An 11,645-nucleotide genomic window follows, 5' to 3' on the forward strand; every position below is an offset into this window, starting at 1 on the left:
GCGGATCATAAGATGTGGTTATTTGGTTTTAGCTCGTGCATACTTGTTAAAAACAGAAAAGTGTCTGCCCAGATGGTGGCGCGGCGCGCCCCATCCCCGCGCGGCGCGCGGATTAGCCTGGCCAGATTCTGCTTCATTTGGCACATTTCACGCGAAATGTTTGACTAGCTATCGACCTCCGATTCACTTGAAACTTGTTCTAATATACTTATATATGAATAATTAGCATAGAAAAATAGTCCGGGACCCGACCCGAACATGTTGACTTTTCGTTGACTTTGACCGACCAAAGTTTGACTTTTTGTCAAACTTAACCAATTGATTATGCAATCTTTCTAACTTGTTTCTATACATGTATCTTGCATGAAACTTGACTATTTGCTTCACATGCTTCATAATCGAGTCGTGTTGAGCCATAGGACTAATTGAGCAACTTTGACCCTTCGTGACTATCGTTATTGATACAACCTATTTGTTTAGGTCGAGACTAGCGTTGTCCTTTGCGCACATTACTTGTTGAAGTACTTATTTACTCTTGCAATCAAAGGTGAGATCATAGTCCCACTTTTTTTTTAATCACTTTTATTCTTTACATCGTGGGCTGAGAAACACATACATTTCATACTTATATACTTTTCATGCTTTTACATTGTGAACAAATACGAATACAAAGATGCATACGAGTTTGAACAAAAGTCCTCAATCCAATTATCATTAGTTCCACTTGCAGGGTGTAAGTGTAAGCGTGTAATTATGTTGTGTGGCCATACGGGTTTAACAAACCCTCATTCAGACGGTTCGCTACCGTTAGTGAATGAAATATAATTTCAACAATGTATAGTGTAAGTTCTAACACTAAATTCAAAAATTCAGAGGGAAGATTCAGTTAAGCCTTGATAATTGGGTGCTCGTGATACAAATACTATTTTGGAATGTGAACGATTTTGGTTAAGCAATTCATAAAGAACCTTGTGGTTCAATACATTTTACTTACTAAACCTATGATTTCACCAACGTTTTCGTTGACAGATTCTTCTATGTTTTTCTCAGGTTTTGAATGCTTAAGTGATACATGCTTCCGCACTCTTTTGATACTTGCTTGGATGTCGAGTATACATGCATATTTGGAGCATCTTTTTGGCTACTTTTAAATTGTGTCGCATAAGTTTCAATTGTACGTTTAACATTGTAATGTAACTAGCCGTCGAACTTCTTTTGTAAACTTGAAACACCCTTTACATTGAAATGAATGCGACATATTTTGGTCAAACGTTGTCTTAAAGACTTATGACCATGTAATGGGACCTACGTAGTCGACGCCGTCACTTGACGATTTTTCGGGGTCGCTACAAGTGGTATCAGAGCCTTGGTTGTAGGGATTTAGAGTTCATTTGTGTCCACCCCGAGTCATAGGGTACATAGGTGAATCTAGACTACAACCGGCATATAGACTGAAGTAGGAATTACTTGACTATTTGTGCATTATACTCGAACTTTTCTATCATATCTAAGTCGTATTCGATCTTAATCTTACGTGGATAAATTTTGTTGACGCGCCACCTTGACTTTATAAAGTAATGTTAAATGCACATGTGAATCAGGGTAATATAATTTCCGGGATTATATTACAGTGATTCACATGGACGTTCCGACATTATGACATAAAGAATTTAAGGCGAGTCAAGGAATTTTTTTTTCTCTTTATCCTCATTCCATATCACGGTTAGTATTATTGAGAATACTAACCAACGATATTCTTGTGTTTTGAAGGAATAATGGCTCGTCGACGCGCTCCTCCCGAAACTCCCGAACAAGCCCTCCAACGTATGATAGCCACTGCCGTGGATGCGGCCATGGCCGGTCACTCCTCCAACAACAACAATAACAACAATCATCACAACAACAACAATGGAGCCGGAAATTCCAACGAAGGATGCTCCTATAAGAATTTCATGGGGTGCAAACCTCACACTTTTGATGGAACTGGGGGACCGGTTGTGCTCACCCGATGGTTTGAGCAAACGGAAGCCGTCTTTAGCATAAGCGGTTGTCGAGACCAAGACAAGGTTAGATATTCCACTCACACCTTCGCCGGTATCGCTCTCACATGGTGGAATTCGTATGTATAATCGGTGGGTATCCACGAAGCCCACGCTCTCTCTTGGGCCGACTTAAGAGGAAAGATGATCACCGAATATTTTCCTCGCGAAGAAACCCGAAGGCTCGAACAAGAGCTAAGAGCTCTGAAAGCGGTCGGGAACGACCTTAAGGCCTATAATCAACGATTCTCCGAACTTGCTTTGATGTGCCCAAATCTTGTGAACCCCGAATCTTTAAGGGTTGAACTTTACATGGATGGTCTCCCCAAGAGCATCAAACAAGGAGTAATGTCATCCAAACCCGCTAACCATCAAGAGGCTTTGAATATGGCCCGTCAATTGATTGAAACAGTGGACGAGATTGAAGTGCCAGCACCTAAAGCCGAGGATAAGTCGGGTGACAACAAAAGAAAATGGAAAGCCCCCCAATCAAGCAATTACAACAACCTCGCCAAGAAGCCCTTCATCCCCAACGGCAAGAAAGGTTATACCGGACACCTACCGTATTGTAACGAGTGCTACAAACATCATTTAGGTGAATGTGGCAAACCATTTTGCTTGAAGTGTCAAAGAAGTGGCCATGTAGCCCACGATTGTAGGAATACCGCTCCCGTCGCTCAAAAGGAGCCCAATGCACCCAAGACGGGTGTTTGTTTTGAATGTGGCCAACCGGGTCATTTTAGGAGTGCGTGCCCAAATAAGAAAATCAACCCCAACACCCGCTGTTGAACTTCCAACATCGACACCTAGGATGCCCGAGACGACGATGGACTAGTCACGGGTACGTTTCTTCACAACCAACCGTATATTTCATACTTATTCAATTCGGTTACAGCTAGACGTTTTATAACCAAGACTTTGACTCGTACCCTTTGCACTCCACCTTTTCCCCTAGACCCTACTTAGGCAATTTAAGTGACCGATGGAAATATTGTGTGCCTATAAATTTTATCGGAGGGGATACGTTAAGAATTTCGACTTGACACCTATAGAACTAAGGAGCTCAAAACCTATTCGTTAAGGAGAAACTATTTTCCCTACAATTGTGTTTAGATGATTTCTAACTAAGTAATTTTCGGTTGGAAACCGATACCCTCTTCCTTGTATCCATGACCTCATGATTTTTGCATGAATCCCGGGTGCGTCCTAAAACGACATCCGTTCCGGTGACGATGTCTCCTAAGCCATTTTCGAACTCGCAACGTTAGTTGTAAATCTATCTTAGTACCATTCTAGGACTCCGTCCGTATTCATGAACCTCCTAAACCGCATATGCAAACTTATCTAGACAAATCCGTTATCATATTTATTGATGATATCTTAACCTATTCAAGTGAAGAAGGAAAACGAACAACTTTATCGTCTTACGCTCGAACTGTTGAAAAAAGAGCAACTCTATACCAAATTCTCCGAGTGGGAATTTTTGTTGAACAAAGTCCAATTTTCTAGACCATGATGCTAATGGTCGAGGCATTCCAACCAATCTCGAAATCAAGCCACACGTAATCAGGGAACTCTCCCAACTCAGACTTATACTCGTAAAATCTTAGATCTCACCGGTTGTTACCAAAGATTCAATTTCGACTTTTCCTCGTGATGCTTGTTCTTTACCCTCGATAACTCATTAAGGTAGAAATCTAAACCTCTACGTGCCCGAATCTTGAACGTGATTATTCACACCAACCTTGCTAGCTTAATTCGTATAGCACCAGATGGAACTCAAATATGGAAATAATTCTACTTGAACGCCTGAAAGGCATACTTTCTCGACTCGAAATAAAGGAAAACTAAAAATCGTTATTTAGCACGAAAAATTTGAATACTTAATATTGGATCCGATCAATTTTCTCGTCATCACGTACCACATTACATACCTCTGTTATTTCACCGTTACCATCTAATATTACTGGAACTTAAGACAACCCATGATCCAAGGATACTTCACTCTTCTTTGACTTAACGTCCTTGTGTTTCGGATAATCGGTCAACTACTATTCAACCCCGAACTATAAAACTACGTGTACTATCTTGTTTCTTTTTCAAAACTCAACTTTTGACAACTAGATGCACGATATGGCAACCTCGAGATGTAAACTCACTCTACTCTAAGTTCTCATTTCACTTCTATCTTCATCGCTCGCACCCCCGTATGAGGAAACTCCTTGTAACATTTCTCAATGGATAGAGAAACTCTTCATATTACATTAGTATTCGCCACGAGGGTGAATAGTCCTAACGAACATTTTCGAACCCTAACTAACTTGTTCAAACATATCTTACGGAATTCTTTTCCAATACGGTGTACCATTGCCAATTACCTCGGATCAAAATACTCGTATCGCTTCTAGTTTTGCAAGAGACCTTGGGAACCCGCTTAGACATATGTACCGCGTATCTTCCACAAACCGACGAACTGAACAAACGAACGAATTACATCATGGAAGGACATGTTTCAAACTTGTATGGTCGCTTTTAGTTGATTTCTCCCACTACGGTTACCATTCGTGTACTAACGCCGCACTTCCGAAACCCTATAGGACCGCAAATGTCATACCCCTATTCGTTGGACCAACGCATGTGGCAAGCAAACACCGAAATCTGAACTTCATCAAGAAACAACAATTGAGATCATCCAAGTCCGAGAAGGGCTCGAGACGACCCGTAGTTGCCATAAGAGTTATACCAAACTTAGATGAAAACCTCACAAAGTCCCAGTGTGTGACCGCGTAATATTGAGAAACTACACCTTGGAAAGGTGTAATCCATTTGGGAAATCGAGGAAGGTTATATCCGCAATATTGATCCTTTTGAAACCTTGGGGCGCATTGGAACCGCTCCCTACCGTTTAGAGCTGCCGACTCAATTAAGTTTCCGTTTACCTTACATTTCGTGTAACAACTTAGAAACGTGTCCTGCGGAACAGGAATGTGCAATCCTTCTAGATGCACCAAACATTGATGACAAACTCTCCTTCATGGGAAAACTGGTTGAAATCATGGATCGTGAACCCAAACCTCAACACTACGTAACACCCCGACTATCCGAATTCGTGGAATGTCCAAGAAAGTGCCTTCACTCCTTCGTAGAGTTACAACACTAGGTCTCGAGTAAGAGACGTCGATTATTACTTCCAACTAAATTTCGGGACGAAATTTCTTTTGAGGTGTGGATAATGTAACATCCCGCATTTTTTCGTTAAATTATTTTTAACGCCGTCTTTTTTTTTATTTTATATCCTCGGTATCTCGATTCGTATCCTCCATTAGCTACATTCTTACAATATTTTCGTTATTGGATTATAACGTCTCCCGTACTCTCGTGTAACTTAAAATAATTCGTTTGGTTAATTCCCGCACCCGATTACAAACTAGAGGGACTAGACTTGTCAAAAGACCAAACCTTTGACTAGGTCAAAGTGGTCAAACCACCTCCTCCATTCATTATCCTCTCCATTTTCTCTTTTTCTTTAATACTTCCCTATTTTTCTTAAATTCTCCATTACAAAGATTCATCATCCATTCATGATCTAGCAAACTTCAATCAAAACAAAATACATATTTGGAATCCTCTCTTCATCCTCTTCAATTTGATACCAACTTCATCTCATTTGGGTAACTTTCTAAAATCACTAATTTTATGTGTCCTTGAGATTTTTGAGCTATAAAGTTGTTAATTAGTGTCTATGGCTCATTGTGATGTCGTGTATGTAATTTGTATGCTCGATTTGTTGTTTTTGGTGTAACTAGCTTGAATATGAAAAATGCTTGCTTAATCTTGTGTTTTGGATGCTCATATGTTGTTAGATTGTTAAAGTCCATGTTTTAATTGTGTCACTAGTATCATTAGCTTCGTTTTGGTGTATAGGTTGATTAAGAAAACTTCAAGAACATGATTAGTGATTTTGTGAACTTGGATTAGGATTTGATAAGCTTTATATGAACTTTTGGTGCATCAAATGCTATGAATTGTTGTTGATAAGTGTTTGGTTGCAATGTGTGCTTGATTACCTTCAAAACGGCATATCATACATGTAAATTGGTTGCCCGAATCATGAAATGCGTTTTTAGAACTTGAAACTTTGATTATGAACGTTTAATGCGGTTTTGGGTTGTTGTAAGTGTTGAATTGCTTGATGAAATGTGTCTAGGTGTTTTCCTCGTCAAATTACCTTTTTGATGATATAAGATACATGTTCTAATTGTTTGCGGATCATAAGATGTGGTTATTTGGTTTTAGCTCGTGCATACTTGTGAAAAACAGAAAAGTGTCTGCCCAGATGGTGGCGCGGCGCGCCCCATCCCCGCGCGGCGCGCGGATTAGCCTGGCCAGATTCTGCTTCATTTGGCACATTTCACGCGAAATGTTTGACTAGCTATCGACCTCCGATTCACTTGAAACTTGTTCTAATATACTTATATATGAATAATTAGCATAGAAAAATAGTCCGGGACCCGACCCGAACATGTTGACTTTTCGTTGACTTTGACCGACCAAAGTTTGACTTTTTGTCAAACTTAACCAATTGATTATGCAATCTTTCTAACTTGTTTCTATACATGTATCTTGCATGAAACTTGACTATTTGCTTCACATGCTTCATAATCGAGTCGTGTTGAGCCATAGGACTAATTGAGCAACTTTGACCCTTCGTGACTATCGTTATTGATACAACCTATTTGTTTAGGTCGAGACTAGCGTTGTCCTTTGCGCACATTACTTGTTGAAGTACTTATTTACTCTTGCAATCAAAGGTGAGATCATAGTCCCACTTTTTTTTTAATCACTTTTATTCTTTACATCGTGGGCTGAGAAACACATACATTTCATACTTATATACTTTTCATGCTTTTACATTGTGAACAAATACGAATACAAAGATGCATACGAGTTTGAACAAAAGTCCTCAATCCAATTATCATTAGTTCCACTTGCAGGGTGTAAGTGTAAGCGTGTAATTATGTTGTGTGGCCATACGGGTTTAACAAACCCTCATTCAGACGGTTCGCTACCGTTAGTGAATGAAATATAATTTCAACAATGTATAGTGTAAGTTCTAACACTAAATTCAAAAATTCAGAGGGAAGATTCAGTTAAGCCTTGATAATTGGGTGCTCGTGATACAAATACTATTTTGGAATGTGAACGATTTTGGTTAAGCAATTCATAAAGAACCTTGTGGTTCAATACATTTTACTTACTAAACCTATGATTTCACCAACGTTTTCGTTGACAGATTCTTCTATGTTTTTCTCAGGTTTTGAATGCTTAAGTGATACATGCTTCCGCACTCTTTTGATACTTGCTTGGATGTCGAGTATACATGCATATTTGGAGCATCTTTTTGGCTACTTTTAAATTGTGTCGCATAAGTTTCAATTGTACGTTTAACATTGTAATGTAACTAGCCGTTGAACTTCTTTTGTAAACTTGAAACACCCTTTTACATTGAAATGAATGCGACATATTTTGGTCAAACGTTGTCTTAAAGACTTATGACCATGTAATGGGACCTACGTAGTCGACGCCGTCACTTGACGATTTGTCGGGGTCGCTACATTATTTATACATATGTAGTTCATTGTTAATACACTTAATGATATATTTACTTATCATTTAACATAATTAACCAAGTGTATCAATATCTTAATATGATTCATATGTACCTAGTAAGACGTTGTTATAACGATAATCGTTATATATATCGTTTTCGAGTTTCTTAATTTAATAGTCTCATTTTTATGTATATAACTCATTATTAAAATCCCTAATGAGATACTTACTTATAATAAAATCATGTTAACTATATATATAACCATATATATGTCATCGTATAGTTTTTACAAGTTTTAACATTCGTGAATCACCGGTCAACTTGGGTGGTCAATTGTCTATATGAAACCTATTTCAATTAATCAAGTCTTAACAAGTTTGATTGCTTAACATGTTGGAAACATTTAGTCATGTAAATATCAATCTCAATTAATATATATAAACGTGTAAATGGTCGGGTCACTACATTTATCATGTCTGAAGGATTTCTCGGAATGATAGGGGATATTTTTATATGCATCTTGTTAATGTCGGTTACTAGGTGTTCACCATATGAACGATTATTTTTGTCTCTATGCATGGAACGTATATTTATGATAAATGAAAATCTTGTGGTCTATTAAAATGATGGAAATGAATGATTATGATAAACTAATGAACTCACCAACCTTTTGGTTGACACTTTAAAGCATGTTTATTCTCAGGATTGAAAGAAACCTTCTGCTGTGCGTTTGCTCATTTTCAAGATATTACTTGGAGTCTTTCATGGCATATTTGGAAGAACGTTGCATTCGAGTCATTGAGTTCATAAAACATTATTATTAAGTCAATTTATAGTTGGATAGTGGATATGATGAAATTGTAGCGACCCGACAAAATCGTCATTGACGGCGCCGACTACTTAGGTCCCGTTACGTGGTCATAAGTCTTTTGAATAACGTTTGACCAAAATATGTCGCCTTCATTTCAAAAATAAAGATTTTTTCCAAGTTTACAAGAATTGTTCAACCAAAAGTTACGTTACAAAGTTATAAGTACAAATGAAACCTATGCGACACAGTTTTAAATAAAGTCAAAAGACGCTCCATGTATGCACATATACTCGACATCCAAAGCAAGTATCAAAATAATGAGCGGAAGCATGTATCACATATCGTTCAAAGACCTGAGAAAAACATAGAAATCTGTCAACGAAAATGTTGGTGAAATCATAGGTTTAAGTAAGTAAGTGAGTAAATAAGTAATTTGAACCACAAGATTTGCAACATCGAAATAATAGTTAACCATTCCAAAAAAAATTTCACGAGCACCCAATTATCAATGCTTAACATTCCTTCCATAGAACCCCATCACAATAGTGTTAGAACATACACTGTTTCTCGAAAATATATTTCATTCGTAAACGGTAGCGAACTGTCTGAATGAGGGTTTGTCAAACCCATATGGATCCATACAACATAAGTTCTCGCTTACACCCGGCAAGTGTAACTAATGATAATCGAATTGAGGATTTTGTTCTAAACTCGTATGTAGAATGTTTGTTTTCCTGTACTTGTATTCACTTACTAAAAAGAAACGTTTATGTTTTCTCATCCCAAATGTAAGTTCAAAAGAGTAAAAGTGGGACTATGATCTCACCTTGAGTGCACGAGAATAAATATACTTCACAAAGTTAACGTGTGTAAGAACGAATGCTAGTCTTGACCTAAACAATAGGTTGTATCAATATCGGTAAAGTATAAAGTCGGTCAAAGTGTTCAATTAGTCCTATGGCTCGTTACGACCCGATTATATAGCATGTGAGTCAAATTGTCAAGTTTCATGCAAGATACAAGTATAAAAGCATGTTAGAACGATCGCATAAACATTTGGTTAAGTTTGACTAAAAGTCAAACTTGGTCAAAGTCAACGGGGTCGGGTCGGGTATTCGACAATTTTTCCAAGATGAGAAAGTATATATAAACATGTTTGCCAAGTTTCATGTTAATCGGAGTTACAAGTAAACGGGGATGAAAACGTGAAAATCAAAAAGAAATTGGGACAGTCCAAAATGGCGCGCCGCTCCATTTATGGCACGCCGCTCCATTTGTCTGTTCAGCAAGTCTGGCAGTTTTCAAGTGTTCCAAACGAGCCAAACTTCAAACAACCATAATTTACGAACCGTAAACACTTAAAATGCGTATCTTATATCGTTGAAAAGGTAATTTGACAAAGAACACAACTAAATACATTTCCCTAATCAAAAACATCATTTGCAATAATTGAAAACTTGTCAAGTGATTATGAAAGGCTTATTCTCAAGGTTGCAAGTTCACGAAATGCATTTCATGATTCGGGAATCCACTTTACACATACGATACGCCGTTTTAAAGATAATTAAACATACAATACAACTAAACACTTACTAACAACATTTCATGGCATTCAAAGTGTCAAAAGTTCATTTCAAATTCATCAAACCCTAACTCAAAATTCACAAAATCAATAATCATGTTAATGAAGTTTTATCAATCAACCTACACATCAAATTGAAGCTAATGATGCTAGTAACACATTTAATACATGAACTTTAACATTTAAACAACATTTAATCATCCAAAACTCGAGATTAAACACACTCATTTAATGAGTTCATGCTAGTTACTCAAAACAACAAAATCGAATAAATTAATCATATATTCATGTTAGACTTGAGCCATAGATACTAATTAACAACTTTATAAGTCAAAAACATCAAGAACAAGAAATCTAGTGATTTTAGAAAGTTACCCAAATGAGATGTAATCGGTATGGATTCGAAGAGGAAGATGCAAGGATTCTAAATATGTAATTTGTTTGGATTGATGCTTGCTCGATTTGAAATGAATGATGATTCTTTGAAATGAAGTTTGAGAGAATATGTGAAAGTATTAAGAAAAATTGGAAATGAAATGGATAATGGATGGAGGAAGTGGGTGTTGACCACTTTGACCTAGTCAAAAGTTTGGTCTTTTGGCAACATTGGTCCCTCAAGTTTGTAGTCGGGTGCGGGAATTAACCGAACGAATTATTTTGAATTACACGAGAGTACGGGAGACGTTATAATCCGATAACGAAAATATTAAGAATGTTAGCTAATGGAGGATACGAATCTAGATACGAAGGATATTATTAAAATAAAAAGACGGGCGTTAAAATAATTTAACGAAAAAAATGCGGGATGTTACAGAAATGGTATGCATGCCTGTCAATTGTCGATGTAAAGAAAGTTTGTCTTTTAAAAACGAATGCAATTTTGTAAAATGTATCATATAGAGGTCAAATACCTCGCGATATAATCAACTATTGTGAATCGTTTATAATGTATATGAACGAGTCCTTTCAGTTGGTATCAGAGCGGTGGTCTTAGCGAACCAGGTCTGCATTAGTGTGTCTAACCGATAAGTCGTTAGGATGCATTAGTGAGTCTGGACTTCAACCGTGTCTGCATGTCAAAAGTTTTGCTTATCATTTTGTGTCGAAAATTACCTACTTATCATCCTTAGGAAATTACCTGCTTAACATTCTTAGTCTAGACACGTCCTACTGCCTTTATTGCATAGATAGTGTATAGACAAATTCATATCTTAGCGTATCTATTACGGTAGACTCTACCTGATATCTTCCGTAGATTCCTCCGTAACTTATGGGATTTTAGTATTACATATGCATATATAAATTATGTATTGCAGGGTACTAATCTACATCCTATAATCTATTTCTTATCAAAAATCCTTCATCTGATCGTAGGAGATGAATCCCTCAACCAGTTCGAGTCCCTCAGATTCTGATAGCTATTCCGATAGTTATTCCGACAGCTATTCCGATATGGAGTTTCACCTAAGCTCCGAAAGCAGTGTCACCAGAATGAATCAACCAATCATCTATCCCCAATTCATCTGATGGGTTCGTAGTCTACTTAATCATTGGAGACAAGAAGAAGCGATCCCTTTCATCCACCATATTGTCCTCTGGGCG

This window comes from Rutidosis leptorrhynchoides, chromosome 6 (genome assembly GCF_046630445.1).
Source record: "Rutidosis leptorrhynchoides isolate AG116_Rl617_1_P2 chromosome 6, CSIRO_AGI_Rlap_v1, whole genome shotgun sequence".
Taxonomy (NCBI): Eukaryota; Viridiplantae; Streptophyta; class Magnoliopsida; order Asterales; family Asteraceae; genus Rutidosis; species Rutidosis leptorrhynchoides.